The sequence below is a fragment of the Cryptomeria japonica genome, chromosome 11, assembly GCF_030272615.1.
Source record: "Cryptomeria japonica chromosome 11, Sugi_1.0, whole genome shotgun sequence".
Taxonomy (NCBI): Eukaryota; Viridiplantae; Streptophyta; class Pinopsida; order Cupressales; family Cupressaceae; genus Cryptomeria; species Cryptomeria japonica.
The window spans coordinates 20,122,490-20,143,335 of NC_081415.1; the positions used below are offsets into that span (position 1 = coordinate 20,122,490).

Here is a 20,846-nt window from a genome sequence, read left to right on the forward strand (position 1 = left end):
TGTTGTTATGGGTTGTATAGTCCTTTAAGGGGTCATATGGTGTCATATGACCCCTTAGGACACCATATAGTGTCATTATGCATTGTATGGTGTCCTAAGGGGTCATATGGTGTTATATGACCCCTTAGGACACCATTTAACTCCTTAAGACACCATATGGTGTCATTAGGGGTTATATGGTATGATAAGGGGGCAAATGGTGTCCTATGACCCCTTAAGACACCACATGGTGTTGTTATGGGTCGTATGGTGTTCTAAGCAGTCATATGGTGTTCTATGACCCTCTAAGACACCATATTATGTTGCTATGGGTTGTATGGTCCTCTAAGGGGTCATATGGTGTCCTATGACCCCTTAGGACACCATATAGTGTCATTATGCATCATATGGTGTCCTAAGGGGTCATATGGTGTTCTATGACCCCTTAGGACACCATATGACTCCTTAGGATACTGTATGGTGTCATTAGGGGTCATATGGTGTGCTAAGGGGTCAAATGGTGTCCTATGACCCCTTAGAACACCATATGACCCCTTAGGTATCGTTAGGTGTCATTTTGTGTTGTTAGGGGTCATATGGTGTCCTATGACCCCTTAGGACATAATATGACCCCTTAAGACACCAAATAGTGTTGTTAGGGGTCATATGGTGTCCTATGACCCCTTACGACACAATATGACCCCTTAGGTGTTGTTAGGGGTCATATTGTGTCCTAACAGGTCATATGGTGTCCTATGACCCCTTAGGACACCATATGGTGTCATTATGGGTTGTATGGTGTGCTAAGTGGTCATATTGTGTCCTAAAGGTTCCTAGGACATCATATAACCCCTTAGGACACCATATGACCCCTTCAGTATCGTTAGGGGTCATATTGTGTCCTAATGGGTCATATGGTGTCTCCTGACACCATATCACCCCTTAGGATACCATATCATGTTGTTATGGGTCTTCTTGTGTTATAAGGGGTCGTATGGTGTTATATGAACCCTTAGGATACGATATGACCCCTTAGGTGTTGTTAGGGGTCATATTGTGTCCTAACAGGTTATATGGTGCCCGACAACCCCTTAAGACACCATATGGTGTCATTAGGGGTTGTATGGTGTGCTAAGGGGTCATATTGTGTCCTAAAGGTTCCTAGGACATCATATAATCCCTTAGGACACCATATGACCCCTTAGGCATCGTTAGGGGTCATATTGTTTCCTAAGGGGTTATATGGTGTCTCATGACACCATATGACCCCTTAGGACACCATATTGTGTCGTTATGGGTCTTCTTGTGTTCTAAGGGGTAATATGGTGTTATATGACCCCTTAGGACACCATATGGTGTCGTAAAGGGTGGTATGATGTTGTATGGTGTCCTAAGGGGTCATATGGTGTCCTATGACCCATTGGGACACTATATGACATTCTTAGGGGTCATATTATGTCCTAAGGGGTAATATTATGTCTTATGACCCCTTAAGACTATATGGCATCGTTATGGGTCGTATGGTGTTCTAAGGGGTCATATGGCGTTCTATGACCCTCTAGGACACCATATTATGTTCTTATGGGTCATATGGTCTCCTAAGGGTCATATGGTGTCCTATGACCCCTTAGGACACCATATAGTATCAGTATGCATCGTATGGTGTCCTAAGGGGTCATATGGTGTTTTATGACCCATTAGGACACCATATGGTGTCATTAGGGGTTGTATGGTGTGCTAAGGGGTCATATGGTGTCCTATGACCCCTTAGAACACCATATAACCCCTTAGGTATCATTAGGTGTCATTTTGTGTCGTTACAGGTCATATGGTCTCCTATGAACCCTTAGGACACAATATGACCCCTTAAGACACCATATTGTGTTTTTAGGGGTCATATGGTGTCCTATGACCCCTTAGGACACACTATGACCCCTTAGGTGTTGTTAGGGGTCATATTGTGTCCTAACGGGTTATATGGTGTCCTACGACCCCTTAGGACACCGTATGGTGTCATTAGGGGTTGTATGGTGTGCTAAGGGGTCATATTATGTCCTAAAGGTTCCTAGGACATCATATAACCCCTTAGGACACCATAACCCAGGTCATATGGTCTCCTATGAACCCTTAGGACACAATATGACCCCTCAAGGCACCATATTGTGTCGTTAGGGGTCATATGGTGTCCTATGACCCCTTAGGACACACTATGACCCCTTAGGTATTGTTAGGGGTCATATTGTGTCCTAATGGGTTATATGGTGTCCTACAACCCCTTAGGAAACCATATGGTGTCATTAGGGGTTGTATGGTGTGCTAAGGGGTCATATTATGTCTTAAAGGTTCCTAGGACATCATATAACCCCTTAGGACACCATAACCCCTTAGGTATCGTTAGGGGTAATATTGTGTCCTAAGAGGTCATATGGTGTCTCCTGACACCATATGACCCCTAAGGACACTATATTGTGTCGTTATGGGTCTTCTTGTGTTATAAGGGGTCATATGGTATTATATGACCCCTTAGGACACCATATGGTGTCATAAGGGATCATATGGTGTTATAAGGGGTCATATGGTTTCCTATGACCCCTTATAATACCATATGACCCCTTAGGTGTCATCATGGGTCGTATTGTGTCCTAATTGGTCATATGACATTCTTTGACCCCTTAAGACACCATATGACCCCTTGGGACACTATATGGTGCTATGAGTCATATGATGTCCTAAGGGGTCATATGGTGTCCTATGACCCCTTAGGACACCGTAAAACCCTTTAGGACACCACATTGTGTCATTAGGGGTTGTATGGTGTCCTAAGGGATCATTTGGTGTCTTATGACCCCTTAGGACACCATATGGTGTCATTAGCGGTCTTATTGTGTCTTAAGGGGTCATATGGTGTTTTATGACCCATTATGACACCATATGACCCCTTAGGAGACCATATGGTGTTGTTGGGGGTCATATTGTGTCCTAAGGGGTCATATGATGTTCTATGACTCCTTAGGACATGATATAACCCCTTAGGAGACCATATATACTATTTTTCAAATAAGGAGAGATATAAGGGTGAAGAGAGATGAAAAACTAAAGAGAGGGAAAAGAACTAAAGGACAAGGACATAAATAGAGATATAGATATTAAGGAGTATGAAGTGAGAGGGAGAAAAACTAAAGGACAAGGATGGATAGAAAGAGGTAGACATATCTAGATATTGAAAAGGAGAGAGGAAGATAGAGATAAAAAATGAAGATAAAGGGAGAGGGAGGTGAATAGATATAGAGAAAGAGAGAGGTAAAGACAAAGATAAATATATGAAGAGATGGAGAAAAATGGATAGAGAGGGGTAAAGAGAGAGATAAAAAAAGGAAGAGAAATATCGATAGATAAAGATATATAGATAGTGCAAGAGAGTGAGAAAGAGAGATAGAGATTATAGATAGGGATAGATAGAGAGGGAGAGAGAAAAAGAGGAAGATATAGAGATATATAAAGGCACTATAGAGAAGGATGTGGGGAGAGAGAAAAAGATATATAAAGATGGAGTAAATAAAGAGATAAAAGTAGAGAAAGGGAAAGATACTTCAAGAGGGCGATAGAGGAAGAGATAGAGAAGTAGATTAATCATGTATAGAGGAATATATATAAAGATAGAGGAACATATAAAAAGAGAGATTGATAGGGAAAGAGATGGAGATGTGAAGATGGAGATAGAGATAGATATGGATAGAACGTGATAGAGAGAGTAAGCCAAATGGACGGAGAGATGGAGTGAATAAGTGAGATAATGAGATATAAATATACATAAAGACAGATCTAGGGATATAGAGAGAGAGGGGACAAGATAGGGAGAGAAAGGAGGTGATAGAGACAAGTAATATATAAGTGTAGGTAGGATAAGGTAAAGGAGGGAGATAAATAGAGAGAAGAGAGATTAATAGAGAGGAATATAGAAATAAGGAGTGATAATGATGGAGTTGGAGAGGGAGAGATATGAATAGAAAGATGGAGATATATGTAGAGATGCATGTAACTTGGGGATTTATTTATCTACATGGAATGAGAAAATAAGTGACATAAGTAAAGAAGAAAGAGATATATAAAATATATTATACAAGTATAGATAGACAAGTGATAGATAAAGGAGGTGATAGGAAAAAAAAATGAGACTTTGCAAAATTTGTGAGTATTTAAAGTTTTAAAATTGAAGGACTAACTTCAAATTATTATAATTAATTTTTGGTCCATAATATCATCAAACTACCTCATCCATTTGATAGGTCTATGAATTACCTTTCCAACGCCTATAAAAAATCAAAATTTCGATAAGAAACACAAAAGTTATGCCCATTTTACTAAACTATATTTTTTATGTTGATAAAATCGGATATCCGATTTGAAAAGTATGATATCACAATGGTAACATCACAATAGTGACATCACAAATCGGATATCCAAGTTGGTTTGGTATCACCAAACCAAATTCAAATTTTGCCTGTCCCAAACAAAAAGTCAAAGTGGATTTTGGCATGTTTGGAAAGGTTGAAAACACATTTTTTTCTCCATTGCCACTTTTTGGCCCCCCATGATCTTGCACATACCCTACATGTATGTGTTCTTGTAAGATATGGGTGATTGCAGCTTTGTGGTAATATTGGAAGCTTAATAAGAGTTTCCAGGGTGTCTAGAAGGCTTGAGAAAGTCAAAAGTGACTTTTACTTCACCAAAATTAGAGTTTGGAGGACATAGTAAAAAGTTAGAGTAAATTTTTTTTACTGGAGCTGTTTTAATTTAGGCTTTATTTTTCCAACTTTCGTTCATTTTCAGGAAAAATGATTTCTGGGTTTTCTTCCCAGCATCGAAAAAATTCTAGGTTTTGGATGGTATTTCCAGTAAACAACAAAATTTGTAGAAATAAAGATTGAATAGGGCCTAAGATGTTTTTCTATCAGGCAAATTCATGAACCTTTCTTAAAAGTTGCACAACTCTTGCCTCGGGTGTCGGATTTTTGCAAACAAATATTTGATGGAAAGATGGAAATGAGCACTCTCCATTATTGTAGGTCTAATTAAATTTTTTTGCCTTTTTCTATCAGATATTAAAGGTTGTATCAACTGCTTCTTTTCCTCTTCAACTGGTCATATCTTTCTCCTCACAACTCCGTTTTTCAAAAACTAATAGTTGTTGGAAAGGTATTGAGATAAATTAAGCATTTATAAGGATAATTTGTTTCAGATATTGTCTCAAATTATTTGTATTGAAAATCCCTATTGGTTCCTTAAAAGAATTGTAATCTGATAAAAAACCTTGTAAATGCATTAATTATAAAGTGCCAACCTTGTAATATTTGGGGGGGGGGGGGGTGATTTTTTGAGACTAGTGAAAAGGGGGGGGTGTCTTTTGTGTCTTCTTTCTTGCACTTTTCCTGATTCTTTGCAATCTTCTTTTCTGCTATCATGGATGCATCTATAGTTCCACTTTTAACACCATATAATTACTTTGAATGGTAATCTAAGATGATAATATATCTGAAAAGACATGGATATCATCGTGTTACTATGGGACTTGAAACTGAACCTCAAGATGCTGCAGAAAAGATTAAATGGTTTAATAAATGTGATGAAGCTTTTGGTACTGTATGTATGTCAGTCTCTCCTGACCTTTTTTTCCACATTGAATCTACCACTACACCAATGTAGTGTGGACCACTTTGGAAAACCTCTTTGGTAAGTAGAATGAGCTAAGAGGTCATCAGTTAGAGAATGAACTCATGGGGTTGAATCCAACCAATTTTGATACTATACAAGAATTCTTCACTAAACTTAAGTCTGTAAGATTGCAGTTGGAACGGTGTGGAACTAAGAAAGATGATAAGCAACTGATCTTGAGTATTGTTTCTAAGCTTGGTCCTAACTATTCAGTGTTTGTTTCTACATTCTATGCTATAAAATGTGCCCTAGGTACCACATTCAAAATGGCTTCTCTAGATGAATTTGCTGCAGAACTCACTAGGGAGAAAGACAAATTGGTTCAAATGGGTACAATAAAACCCTCTAAGTCACATGCCTTAGTTGTAAATCAAGGCACAAAAGAACAAAAAGGGTCTAGTAAGTAAGATAAGAAACAAAAGAACTAAGGAGAGAAGAAAAAAGATCAGAAATCTGCAACTTCAAAAGTAGATAATCAGACCTCTTCATCAGAAGGTGAACAACCTATGAAGGAGAAGGTCAAGTGTTCTTATTGTAAGAGGCCTCCTCATGATGAACATAAGTGTTTAAAGAAACAAATTGATCACCTTTCAAATCTTCTTGAAAAGAATAATATCAAGGTACCTAATTCAGTCAAACAGAGTTCATCAAAAGGATCTTCTAAGGACACATATAAGCGTAAAAGGAAAGGAAAGGGTAAGGCCCTAGTTGTTGTTGCTTTACAACCCAATTCTTGGATAATTGACTTGGGTGCTTCACACCACATGGATTCTTCGAAAGATGATTTCACCTCTTTAGAGGCATGTTCTATGCCTTCCATACTAATGGGTGATGACACTCCCGTTGAAGTACATGGGAGAGGGTATGTTGATGTGGGTGAAGGAACATTTAAGCAAGTTGAGTTCACACCAGATACAGTGGTAATCAGTGAAATACATAATAGGTCTACTATTGTTGTGGGAAAAGAAGATCATCAATCCAGATTATATCAGTTTTCTCACTTTGTTCCTGACTCTCCTTCGATAGTTTTACTCACTCATGCAGATGAGATTAGTTATTTGTGGCATCAATGATTTGGCCACTTGAACTATCATTACTTGCAACAACTCAGTCAACAGGACATGGTTTTAGGGTTGCCTTCTATTCGATTTTCTGATGGAGTTTGCCAAGGATGTATTCTTGGTAAGAATCCCGAGGAGAAGTATGATAAATGCAAAGCATGGAGAGCTACACAACTATTGGAGTTGGTACATAGTGACTTGGCAGGACTATTTCCACAACCATCCTTCAGCAGGGCTAGATATATCTTAACATTTATTGATGACTTTTCCAAATTTACATGGGTTTACTTTCTCAAACAAAAGTCTGAGGTATTTGAGAATTTTCTTGATTTCAAAGCTTTTGCAGAGAAACAATCTGGGAAGTTCATCAAGATTTTACGTACAGATAATGGGGGTGAATATGTTAATAATCAGTTTGAACAATTTTGTGCTTCAGAAGGTATCAACATGTAGCACACAGTTCCATACAGTCCTCAGCAAAATGGTGTCGCAAAATGCAAGAATAGGTCTTTGAAGGAGATGGCAAATTGTATGATTCACTCCAAGTCTTTGGCACCTCAGTATTGGGCAGAGGCCATCAATTGTGCATGTTACATCCAGAACCAATTCCTCATAAAGTTGTGAAGGGGGTAACTCCTTTTCAAGCTTGGACTGGTCGGAAACCTACAATTAAGCATTTCAGAGTATTTGGTTCTCTTGCATGGGCCCACATTCCAGCAGAGAAATGCAAGGCTATGGATCTGCAGAGCAAGCCTTGCATATTTGTTGGGTATACAGATGATGTCAAAGGGTATAGACTTCTCCATCCCTCTACACATGAGTTGTTCATTGAGAGGAGTGTTCGTTTTGAGGAGAGTTCTTCTATTTCTTCTCATACCACTTCTCCATCCACTATCACATTGGAGATATTGCATGATGGTGACAGTTCTTCTCAGGATCTTAATCCTCCTAATCCTGATGAGGAGTTTTCTTCCTCCACTTCAGATGGTGACAGTGATGGTGAGGATTCACATTCTTCTCATAATCATCTTTGAGAGGTTGATGATTCTCCCCCAGACTCTCCATCTTCAGTGCCTCTTTGGGCTCGACAAAATTTTGAGTCAGCAGGAGATTGGCTTGGTGATCCATCAGATACTAGAAGGACCAGGTCACAATTTCAACAAGCTCCACATCTCTTCATTGCTTCAGCTTCTGGTCCACAGTCTTTTCGAGAAGATTCAGGTGTTCCCAAATGGGATGCTGCAATGCTAGAAAAGTTTAACTCCTTGGAAATGAATCACACATGGGATTTAGTTTCTCTTCCCAAGGGAATGAAACTTGTTCGATGCAAGTGGATCTATCGAACAAAATTTGTAGCAGATGGGTCAGTTGGTAAGTATAAGGCTCGCTTGGTAGCAAAAGGCTTTTCCGAAGTTCTAAGGGTTGATTAGTCTGAGACTTTTGCTGCAGTTGCTAAGATGAATTCTATCCGGCTTGTCCTTGCTATTGCTGCAGCCCATTGTTGGGAAGTTAATCAGATGGATGTGAAGAGTGCATTTCTTCATGGTGACCTTTGTTGGCAAATGCACACTCCAATGAGATATTGTAGGTGATTGAAGGTTTTGTCATTGATGGCAACCTTGCAATCTTATGACACCGGCAAGACAATTTATCGGCACCAGCAAAGACAGACTCTACACCGACATATAGACCACCGACAGTGAAAGGAAGTATACCGGCACCCAGGCCGACATGAATTTTGTTTATAATATATTTTGTAATTATTGTAAAATCATTGTAAGCCGACTTGGCAAGTTGTAGAATGACTCATATATGTATGAGATCATTATAAAATATTTGTAAGGAAGTAGATAGGCGAAATTAGGCAAACCTATTATGCGAATTATAGGTTAAGGGTTTATGTATAAAGCAGAGCTAAAACCGATACTGGATCTGGCAAAGTAGATGCTATTGTGAAGCAGTACAAGACATTGGATTTGCATAATCCATTTTGTAAGTCAGTGAGACTTCCTATTTTGTAATTGAGCAGTGAGCTCTAGGCACTTGGCCTTCCTGCATGTGCAGGCCCCTATTGTAAGAGTAATATTCACTTATTGGCCTGTAAGCGAATATTGTGGGTCACAAATCCCACTAAGGTTTTTCCCACACCGAGTTTCCTTGTTAAACTACTATGTTATGGTGTGTTTTCTTGTGGTTATTGTTATTCTTATTTACTGCACTATTTCTATTTACCAGTAGATAGTATTGATATGCTTTTCATGTTTTAATTGAAGTAAAATTCACTAACCGGTAATATACTGATTCACCCCCCTCTCTCAGTATCTTTGGGAATCCTAACAATTGGTATCAGAGCCTGGTTTTCTATTTTTAGAAGCCTAACAACTTGAGGAAGATCTTGACACCGGTAGAGATGGAAAACTTGATGAAGCAATTAGAAGCAACTCTCTCAGACTATGATGCAAAAAAGTTGAAAAATATCAAACTTGAAGATGATCTAAAGGTTGTACAAGATATTATTCAAGCACTTCAGGAAAACCTTACCATTGCAAGAAACAAGCGAAGAGAACTTTGTGAAAAGATGCAAAATGAGAATGATGAAAAGGAAACTCTTAGTGATCTGATGAACAAGCTAAAACAAGAAAACATGGTAACAAAGAATGAGATGTAGGATATGACTATGAGATTTTGTAAAGAAATTGAAGATAGAAAGAAGAATGAAGAAGATTTGACTAGAAGACTGAATGATGCTGCCAATGAAAACACAAGACCTAGTTATGAAAATGATATGTTGAAGACAGATTTGATGCATGCACAAAATGACTCAAATGAACTCATGAGATAGAAAGGTATCTTGGAAAGAGAACTGGCTACTGCTAATCAACACAAGGAAAAATTCAAGAAAAGCTTAGAAGAACTTGGTCACTTGTTGGCCAGTAAGCGAATATTGTGGGTCACAAATCCCACCAAGGTTTTTCCCACACCGGGTTTCCTTGTTAAACTACTGTGTTATGGTGTGTTTTCTTATGGTTATTGTTATTCTTGTTTACTGCACTATTTCTGTTTACTGGTAGACAGTATTGATATGCTTTTCATGTTTTAATTGAAGTAAATTTCACTAATTGGTAAGATACTGATTCACCCCCCCCTCTCAGTATCTTTGGGAATCCTAACAACCTTCAGGAGGAAATCTACATGGAGCAGCCACAAGGGTTTGTTCAGGATCCTTCACTTGTGTGTCGACTTCGAAAGTCTCTCTATGGCCTCAAACAATCTCCTCGAGCTTGGTATGCCAAGATGGACTCCTTCCTTCTAACAGTTGGTTTTAATCGATGCCACTTTGATCCGAACATCTACATTCTACAGCAGGATGATACTCTCACATTTCTAGTTCTCTATGTTGATGACTTGTTGATCACAGGGAGTCACTCATCCACCATCAAGGTAGTGAAAACTGCTCTACATGATAGATTTCTGATGTCAGACTTGGGTCTTCTACATTACTTCTTGGGAATTGAGATCACTCAATCTTCTTCAGGCATCTTCCTTGGACAACCCAAGTACGTACTTGATATGCTCTCCAGATTTCACATGGCTTATTGTAAGCCTGCCCCTACTCCTTTTTTGTCTGTGGTCAAACTTGAGGCTAAGTGCTCTTCACCCTTGGTTGATAGCACTTTATATCGACAACTTGTTGGGAGCCTCATCTACTTGACTCATACAAGACATGACATTTCATATGCAGTGGGCATGGTCTCTAGATTCATGCAGGAGCCACATGAGTTGCATTGGAAAGCAGCTAAGCGAATTCTCCACTACATTCAGGGTACTCACAATTATGGAATTCATTATGCAACAGGCATGGATATTGACTTGGTGGGATATACAGATTCAGATTGGGCGGGTGATTCTCAGGATCACAAGTCCACTTTAGGGTATTCCTTCTCACTTAGTTCTGGTCCAGTTTGTTGGTCGAGTAAGAAGCAGTCTGCTATTGCTCTTTCATCAACAGAGGCTGAGTATCAAGAGGCAGTTAATGCCACTACTGAGGCTATTTGGCTTCAGAATATTCTCACTGAGTTTGGTATTCCAGTTAGGAAGCCTACTATCATATTTTGTGATAATCAAAGTGCTATACAAATCTCAAGAAATCCAGTTCATCACCAGAAAATGAACACATTGAGATACATATGCACTATATTTGGGAGCTCATTTAGGAAGGCATCATTGATCTTAAGTATTGTTCTACAATGGAGCAGACTGCAGACATCTTCACCAAACCCTTCACTGAAAGCAAGTTCCTTCATTTGCAATCTTTGCTTGGGATACAACAGGTGTCTACTTCAGGAGGGGCTTCTTAGTCCTTCTTTCTTTCTCTCCTTATTTAAGGGGGGGCTATTCCTCTTATGGGGGGCTTCTTCTTTTGGGGGGGCTATCTATGTACATGGGTACCTAACATGGTTGCATTTGCCGGGACCCATATTTTCACCCACCTAAGCTACGCTTAAGGGGGGCCGTTAGTGTAGGTTTTTTATTTTCCTTATGTTAGGAGGTATTTATTTTTCCTACACATATATTATTTAAGCTTGCTTAGGTTAATAGGAGTGGTTTATATGAGGACACATGGCGAAATACTTCAGCTACATGTGTAACTCTCCACCTCATATGGGTAGTTGAGTTACACACCCTCTTTTGGCTTGTTGTGCCACCTCTCATAACCACTATTTTGTCATTTCCTAAGTGGGTTATGGGGTAGTTGGGTTACACACCCTCTTTTGGCCTTATGTGCGAACTTTCTCAACTCTTTTTTTGTCTTCATGTAAGGAGGTTATGCCACATGTTTTGGCATTTACCAAGAAGGTAAAACCTCCCACTTTTTATGGGGAATAGGAGTTAATGCACCCCTCGGATGTATATGCTTATATTTTTCTATATAATAAGCACTATACTCTCACCTTCACAAGTTAAGTGATAGCTCAGTGAGAGTCTTCTCCAAATTCTCTTCTTTGTCTCTATTTCTCTTTCATATCGAAATTATATTCATTCTGCTATTTTGATCTTTGATCATCTGTTGCGTGAGGAGTTGCATGTGATCTACAACCAACATCAGATCTTGGCTTGGTTCTCGCTTCTCGCAAAATCTCACAATGAGCAAGAGGTTAGTACTGGTGTTTCAAAGTTTGTCTTCTCAAGGGGTTGTCCTATCAGATATCTTTCAAGAAAGAAGCACCATTTGTCTCTACATCTAAGAATGAAGTTGTAGCTCAAGAGGAACAAGCTCCACTTACCTATCCACTACAAGAGACTTGCATGCATAATCATCTTAAAGAAATAGGAGACATTGTTATCATACTTGAAGAAGCATTGCAACAACTAGAAAGGTGCTTCATTATTCTTCATCTTTTTTTTAGTTTCTCATAAGCATGTAAAACACCCTCAGTTAGGAAGAAGAGGAAATTATTTCCTACAACCACTGAATGGTTTTATTTGAGTCCCCACCCTGTCAGTTAGTGTAGGAGTAGGATAGATTTGTTTTGCCAATCAAGTGTTGTAGCACGTGCTTTTTTTTAAGTTTTCATTTTCCCAAGTGTTGTTGCACATGTTTTTAGTCTTGTTAAGTAGGTTAGTTATTATTGTTCACTGCTTCTAACAACTATATATAAGTTATGATTTGAGATTTTCCAAGCAATGTATTGACTCATATGCCCAATAGATGCTAAGGCTACTATTTCCTCATGTTTATCAAACAAACACCCCTAAGAGGTTGCCAAGATGTTACCAATTTTCTCTCCTTCGGGTAAAAAATGATGCCACACAAGGTTCTAGGTATTAATAGTAAAAATATTGAAGAATTTTAATGGTTAAAGGAGTTAAATATCAAAACAATAGTCTTTGATTTATTAAAGATAAGTTACAACAATTAAAATCTCCCTTTAATGGCCAAATTTTTTCAAAAAAATGTAAAAAAATATTATGCTCTCCACGTTAGGTGAAGTCAAATAAGATTCATGCTTTAAATTTTGGAGGGAAACAAAAGTTGAAACTATATTCCTATGTGGCACTTAAGGTTTTCTTTCAATTTTACATTGAGTTTCTCCTTTTGATCTTGTGTTTCCATCAAGAGATAAGTTTTCTTGTGATAAGCTACAATAAACTTGTGTTTACCTCCATGCAAATGCTTCCATGCCTCTACTTTATCATCAAAGAGTTGTTATGGTTTATTTGCCCAAGAAATACAAATATTCTTACATATGAAGAGCAGGGACATGAGTATAGATAGGCAAAACCGATGTTGAGGTAGGGTTTCCAAGGATCTACTTTGCAATACAAGTGTCTTGTCAATTGATTCATTAGATATTCTCATGATCTTGCCTAAAGTAATATAATGGATTAGACAAAAGAGAAAATACTTCCAAGGTAGGATTTTGTTAGAAGACTCCATTTGTAGTCCTAGGAAGAAACACAATGATATGAATAAGGCCATCATTGATTTTGAGGTTTAAAGAAAAGAGAAAATATAGTATGTAGAAAGCTTGATGGTAGTAGCCCCTTAAATGACAAAAATGACTCAAAACCCTTCTAATCCATGGCGAGAACATTAAATTTTATATATAACCCAGTTACAATTTAATTGCTTAACAAATTTCACAAAATAGAACCAAAAATAATTTGATTTGTAATAGCTGTATGCGGGAAAAGTGGGTTGATATAATTTAATATGTGAAAATATTGTCAAATACTAATCCACACACACACAGAGGACTTCTTGGTGCAAGCTATGGAGTAACGTAGTATTACTCAGCTTCCCAAGGTAGGTCCCATGGTTCTCTATCTCACAATGTCCCTCAAACCAATGTTTTTGCTCTCAGATCTCTAAGAAAAATGGTTTAGGGATGGCAAATGCAAGAACGAGGGATGCTTTGATTGATTTTAGAATGAGATGTGTTATAAGCTATGCATGATTCTAGAATGCAATAAACTAAATGATAAGATGACAAGGTTAGTATGAATACTATCCTAGTATACTATATTTAGTCTATGATTGAATTAAAATGATAAAGAAATTATTCTAAACATGTATATTTAGTCTAATTCCTGATTTAAAAGAGGCTAAATGATGAGCATATATGAAATGAGAAAGCTTGAATGTATTTGAGCATAAGTGTGATGCTACAAATTTGAAGGATTCTATATGTGAACATGGAGGAATGAGAGCTCTATTTATAGCAAAAATAGGGCAATGGATGGCTAGGATTGAATGGTTTAATCAAGGGTTAGGTTTGAAAGTTGGGGATCCATGTGCATGATTTGCACCAATGAAATGATGACAAGTGTCAACATAGGGTTAGTTTGAGAGAAGGGGTTGGAGACATTGAATGCCTGAGAAGACCTCATGGTTATCTAGAGGCTAAGGGTCAAGTCTAAGTTAGGATTACCCATTGGATTAAGAATTAATCCAAGGATAAACCTTTGTGCAAATGATTAAGAGATAATCATGGTCAAAGCATTAAAGGCCTGATGAGACCCTTGGGTTGGATAAAGGTTGAGTTAAAAGGAATAATTTAACCATGTGGGAGGGTTTGAGTTAACCATTAATGGTTATTGGAGACTTTGGGGGATTAAGTGGTTGAAGGTTGAAAGCCTTCAATGGTTATCAAAGACTTTGAGGAATTTAGTGGTTGAAGGTTGAAAGCCTTTAATGGTTATCAAAGACTTTGAGGGTTTGAGAAGTGACTTCCCTTTGCTTAGGGATGTGACAAAGTTTAGAGGAGGGGTTAGGTTAATTAGAAGTGATTAGAAGATTCTAGAAGGGATTAGAAAGGGGTTTGGGATTTTGCAAGTGGATGGAGGGATAATAGGATTTAATTGAAATAAAGTAATTTAATTCAATTTGGTTGCAAACTGGGGAAATTGAATAAATTAGATTTATTCAATTTTAGGATAACTATTTAATTAAATTTGAATTTAATTAAAAGTGGATAGGGGGGATTTAATTGAATAAAATGATTTATTCATTATAGTGAATTTTATTTAAATAAATTGAGTAATTTACTTAATTAAATAGAGGAATGCGGTTAATTTAATTTAATTGGATTTAATTAAATAGAGAAATGAACATAAAATATTCATTTAGGAATATGGTCATTTTTATACGTCTACAATAGCAAATACTTCGGTTTAATAAATAGTAATAATCAGTAGAAGTAAATTCATATGAAACCAATCACATTAATAAAGTAATATAGATCTACCTAGGAAACCCTAGTGTGATGAAAAATTGCAGATGTTGGCTATTCTATTTAGCTTGAGGAGCAAGATTTATCAAGACTGCTACAATAGTTATATACACAAATTTTGATCTCAAAATTCTCTCTTTGTTGGCCCTCTCATACAATTCACTGTCAGTCCTCACTATCCACATATGCAACCCAATTGATTTACTCTAGTATACAATAGAAAGCTCTTGATCTTTGAATAACCCCACTCATCTAGGTATCAAAATCTACATAAGTGTAGCGTCCTAAAATTGTGACACTTGCAATTTTGACTACATTTGGGTCTTCACAATGGCGGCGCAACGTTGAACCTGAATGGAGACCCCGAAACCTGTTTGCGACATCAAAAGCTCCACCTTTCTGCACCTTGGCCTGATCCTCCTTGCACCTTGCTGTCCCGGGAGGTGGGACCATGGCGCCTAGCGCTCTGGTCCCTCAGGACCATGGCGCGCAGCGCCCTAGTCCCTAGCCCTATTTTGGGCCCGGTCTCTTGTTGGGCATCGGGTCTTCAAGTTTGCAATTTGGAAAATAATGTTCCTAGGTCGGCCTAAGATCGGAAAAATCAGTCTCCTAACCCTAATTGATAAGTATATAAACTAGTTTTCCCCTCCTAGAAAGGGTAGTAAGTAAGTAAGCAAGTGCAAGACGTGGAAGCGATAGGCAAACATTCAAACATTCAAGCATTCAAGCATCCCTTCAAGAAATTGAACATTCTAAGTCTCCATTCAAGGCTAGGTGTTGCATTCAAGACAAGGATTCAACCATTGAAGAGGAGATCACCTACAACATATAACATACAACATCATTACACCTTCGCATGTAAGAATACAAACATTCTTACAACAAGGTATCAGTACTTGATTACATTACAAACACTTACATTTACAACATTCTCATTTCTTGGTTAATTCCAAAACTGGGGTTTGACCTAAAGGCAAACCCCTAATCCCTAACCCCCCAATCGTCCTCTCTTCTTTGTGTGTAGGTTGCAGGTACGCGGCTGTAATTGAAGATCTGGAATCCTTGTGCAGAGACGAACAGATCCCCCTTCATTTCGCAGATTTTTTGGAGGACTGTGTGCACTCCGGGCGCCATCGTCCCGTCAACTTTCACTCAAATTTGCAGGACAGCATCGTCTCGACATTTTACTGCTAATTTCAGGTCTGTAGCTTCATCCCGTGTCCCTATCTCTGTCTACAAGCGAATATTTCTTACTTTACATGCACTCCTAGTTCAACCCTTCTATCTACATTCTTTACAAAAGAGGGTATCCTTGATGTCTCAACCCTTGAAACTCATTTAGAATTCAATCTTGCATTGTGTGGGATTGGATCTTGTGAGTTTCAACCCCTCTTTTGAATGTAAAGTCTCTCCTAAGTGAAAACCGTCAACCCTAGTGACCTCCTTTCTCTCTCCTTGGAGTGGGGGAACACCTAGGGTTCGATTTTCCGCTTTACAATAAGAGCTAATGAATTTGAAATAGAGAATAGATAATATGAAAAGAAAAATAATACAATTCACTCTCAGTCCTCACTACCCACATGTGCAACCCAATTGATTTACTCTAGTATACAAGAGAAAGCTCTTGAACTTTGAATAACCCCACTCATCTAGGTATCAAAATCTACATAAGAGCTAATGAATATGAAATAGAGAATAGATAATATGAGAAGAGAAAATAAAATACATTAGAGGATGAAAGAAATGATAAGTTTCAAAGTAATACTAGTAGAAGACCAAAATATGCTCAAGGCTCAATTGGAAAAGCTATAAAATCTTGTAAATGTTAGGTAGTTTGAATCAGATATTTTAAAGAAAACTAGCCATTGTCCGGCAAATGCAAAGGTGGACAATGAAAAGGAAAATGCAAAAAAATGAAAGGAATCTAAGAAGCACCCCAAAATATGGAAGAGTGAAAATAATAGCTTTGAAATTGTTGTCATGTGGGACCCTCAAACCTAACATCTCTGGTGGTGCTCTCACTAATAGTTCAAACTTTTGGTGTAGTGATAGCCGATATGTGTTGACAAAATTGGCGACTCTATTGGGGAGGGTTCGACTCCCATTAACAATAGATTACTCACCTCGCTGTCTGTGTCTAATACAAACCTCTCAACTCGAGGGGCTAAATTGTTGTCTTGTGAGAACCTCAACCCTCCTCCGCACCCTAACCTCTCCGATGGTTCTCTCAATAACAATTTAATTTTTTTATGTAGAAGTAGAAAAATCAAAATTACAATAGGTAAATGATAAGTATGATGATCTAGAACAACAGGTTAAAGAGCAAGAATTAAGTGTTGGTGAGGAGGTTCTAACTATTTAGCAAGCAATAGGAAAAGGCAAATGAGGGTGAAGCTATTGTTGCTATATTTCTAAATAAAATTGAGGTTAATGCACACTATTCAAGAAGCTCTAAAAACATACAAATGTGTTCAAACCAGAAAGAAAAAAATAAACAACTTCGAGCGAAATAAACCCATGAAATGTTCAAGAATCAAGGGAAACAAAAAGGGTGGTAAATAAACTAGAAAATAGAATAATAGATAACCAAAAAATGTACAAACAATGCATGAGAATAAAAAAGAAGAATATACCACCGATATTGTTTTAAGTTAAACTTGTAAAGTTGTTTTTCTTTCTCCTTTGGCTTTTGGATAATTATTTTTGATATGGCTTTCTCTTGAACAATAAGACCACCATAATTATTTAGCTTTGTTTTCCTCTACCGTGGCCAAAATACCAACTCACTTTTAAAAACTAATATAACTCAAGTTAATTTTACAAAAAAAAAAAGAATTTAGCTTTAAAATATGAAATGATTTGCATGCCAAAAAAATTAAAAATATAGAAACATTTCATTCATATCTAATTTTTTTTAATATTGTTGAGGATGCTATTAAGGTTCAACTAACACATATATTTGATAATATATATAAAGTACGTTTTTTAAACAATTTTTTTATATAAAAGCACATAAAAGTTTCGAATATCTTTAACACAGTAAATAAAGGTCTCAAATAACTTTGACACGTATATATTCGAAGCTTCAAGGATGGTCAAGTCGTCAAGGAATGCACGAGGAAGAGCATAAAGGAAATTTCAATGGATGTTAAGTAGTACAATAATAACGAAAACATATGAGAATTTAGGAAAATAGATAAAGAAAAAAGATAGAAAAGGATTAAAAAACAGAGAAATATTTGGAAAGCCTACTTTGGGTGTGGCGAAGGCAATGATGAAGATCGACGTGCCACCCACTATGGCTCGTGGATAGCTTGCTTTTGTTTATACTTGGCAATATTGGAAGATTTAGTCTGCCAAGACCCAAAACTTAGTCTTTAGATTTCTAGAACGTGGCAGAAAAAACCCTTGAACAAGATAAGAAACGGTCGAAAAAAAATAGAAAAAGATTATAAAACATAGAAATATTTGGAAAGCCTACTTTTCGGTGTGGCGAAGGCAATGATGAGATCTCACCTGCCACCCACTATGGCTCGTGGATAGTTTGCTTTTGTTTATACTTGGCAATATGGAAGATTTAGCCTGCCAAGACCCAAAACTTGGTCTTTAGATTTCAAGAACGTGGCAGAAAATTTTTTTGAAAAAGATAAATAGACGGTCATGTAAAGATTGCAATTTGTACATGCTCTACATTGCTTTACAGCCCATGGTGCCAAATTTGCCGATGAGACCGGACAGTATTTTGATGTGATGATGCGGTGCAGGCCACAGCATACAAAGAAACTAGAGGTGAATCCGTTTTCTCAAGATCCCTTGGCCTGTACGTCTTGCATTGGTCTTTAACAATTTTCATGGTTGATATGCCAAAACAGTTGATCCATTAAATTTCATATAATCCAATGATCCGTGCTGATTATTATTGGCAGAGATAAAGTGCAGAGGTACGTAGGAGTCATTTGTCTGGAGGCGGTGACAGTGGTACTTGAACAACGTCAAAAGAATTTCGGGCATACTTTTTTCCATCAACTTGCCTTTTGTTTTCTTCTATTCTCACTCCATGATTTTAGAAGTGGTTCCCACTATTTGCTTTAGGGCGAAGCCCTATAAACATTAAAAGAATCTAGCTTCATTTTTGTCTCGTAGTTGGCACGTTGCGTATGGTGCTTGAACTCTTGTTAGAACCATTTTACAGTCCTATCCTTTGTTTTTTCAAATTAAGATTTTACTTCCCTGGCAAGTAAAGTTCGTCCAACGCCCAGATGTTACAACGTCTCTTTCCATTTCTATTTTAGCCTTTCCAGTGATTTTATAGTCCGTGTGTCTTATATAAGCACCACCTCTCCTCACCCCACACATCATAAGCTCCCTCCCCCCCACCCCAATCTCTACGAAGATGTTTCATCCTGACTTCAATCCTCTGGAACTACTTTTTGTATAGTCATCTAGCTGGTTACTTTCTCCACAATCTCTGCACTACCCAACTGTGGTTTGTGATCATTGTGAACCTTTGGTCCAACATAACACAACTCAGTCTTTTGCTTCATTCTTGCTTTCTTTCTGTCTCCAATGTCTTTGAGCATATATAGTGCATATAGACCGCTTCTGTAAGCAACTTGGGAAGGAGGCAAATGATGACTACCTGAACAAGAAGAGGTGTGTTTGGGTAAGTGGTCCTGTAATTGTTGGAGCAGGCCCTTCTGGTCTAGCTACTGCAGCCTGTTTAAAAGAGCAAGTAGTGCCCTCAATCATTCTAGAAAAAAACTGATTCTATAGCCTCTTCCTGGCAGCATAGGACTTACAATAGACTTAAGTCCCATCTTCCCAAACAATTCTGTGAACTCCCCAAAAAACCATTTCCTGAAGATTTCCCCACATATCTTTCCAGTCTGCAAAGTATGATGAGACCTGTGGTCTGTGGAGAGTTATCACTAGGAGTTGTCCCAAGGCTGGTTTGGCTGTGGGTGAGTTTGAGTACATTTGCTGTTGGCTGATTGCTGCTACTGGAGAGAATGCCGAACCAGTGATTCCAGACATTGCTGGAACGGAGGCGTTTAAACAATATGTCCATGGCTTCAGAACAGCACAGTAAGTATGTTCAGCCATTAGATGTGAAGTTTACTTGATTAGAACTGGGAGATGCATCTTCTATGACAAGATTTGAACTGATTGGTCTTGGTCTTCTTATTGTCTTCCTTCCATGTCGTCCCTATATCCTTGGCTATACACCTTGCATCTATTGATGTGCCCAGCAATCCTCTTCTTGTGAATCCCACTGCATACAGACCACTTCCTCCTTTCCACCCATTAGGAAAGGGTGTCTTGGGCATTCCACTTTTAGGAAAAATATCACATTTCTGCATGCAAAAATGAACACACCCACTTATTAGTTTAGAATTTACAATTCCAATTATTCATCTCTGGAACGGAGGATTTTAAAGGGCAGATTATTCATGCCTGTGAGTACAAAAATGGTGCAAGGTATGAAAGGAAGAAAGTGTTCGTGGTGGGATGTGGTAATAGTGGAATGGAAGTCAGTCTGGATCTTGCTAATCACAATTCAAATTCTTCAATGGTTGTCTGTGATCAGGTAAATTTCTCGCACCCATTCAATCATTGTTTCAATTCTTTAGGACTTGTCAGCTTTACTGCTTGACTGGTCACGTTAAAAGTTTATCCAGCGTATTGCACTTTATAGGGAACTGCCCAACTCTTACGGTCTTTATTCAGTCATTCATTATTTCAACTCTTCAAAAATATTGTACTAACATCGTACTCTAATTTATAAGAAACAACCCAGTTCCTACATTCTTAAGGTGCATTTTATGGGATAGTCATCAAAGCTTATTAACAGCTCACA

At 37.9% G+C, this 20,846-nt stretch overlaps 1 pseudogene; it reads left to right on the top strand.

Moving 5' to 3' along the window:
* LOC131049535 (probable indole-3-pyruvate monooxygenase YUCCA5) overlaps window positions 1–20,846 on the top strand; it is a 44,729-nt pseudogene that overhangs the window by 23,401 nt on the left and 482 nt on the right.